General features: G+C 36.3%; 1 protein-coding gene across 1 annotated transcript in view; it reads left to right on the forward strand.

Moving 5' to 3' along the window:
- LOC119594783 (ethanolamine kinase 1-like) overlaps positions 1-471 on the forward strand; it is a 6501-nt gene that overhangs the window by 1532 nt on the left and 4498 nt on the right. The window lies entirely within an intron of this gene.

A 471-nucleotide genomic window follows, 5' to 3' on the forward strand; every position in this document is an offset into this window, starting at 1 on the left:
TTTATTTAGTTTAATATTGACCAAGAGAATAAATAATTCAGATATCATTTTGACAAGAACAAAAGGATTCTCCAGATGTGTGGCCTTGGGGATGAATTGTGTCGGGAGATGGTTATTGTTATTCTGCTGAGGGCTAGGCTGACCTTGTGTAGACCTTGTCTCCTCTTTCTGCCTAACTTTCATTCTCCAACTTCTTTTTATATATCTGTTTTCCCTTCTCTATATTCTCATTTCTGTATCCTAGTTTTCTGACTTTATCTTGTTCTCCATTCTCCTTGTCCACTTTTTCTTCTTGTGCCTCTTCTTTCTCCTGTTTCTGTTCCTTTTTTTGTTATTCCAATTCCTCCTCCTGTTCTTTTCAAAATTACAGAATAAGGCCAAAAATTCCCCTTGCATATGTTTGGCATGATAGATCTTAGACTGGTTTCTCCAATACTTTTGTAGGTTGACAAGCTTGACTCTGTGATAATT

This window comes from Penaeus monodon, chromosome 34 (assembly GCF_015228065.2).
Source record: "Penaeus monodon isolate SGIC_2016 chromosome 34, NSTDA_Pmon_1, whole genome shotgun sequence".
NCBI lineage: Eukaryota > Metazoa > Arthropoda > Malacostraca > Decapoda > Penaeidae > Penaeus > Penaeus monodon.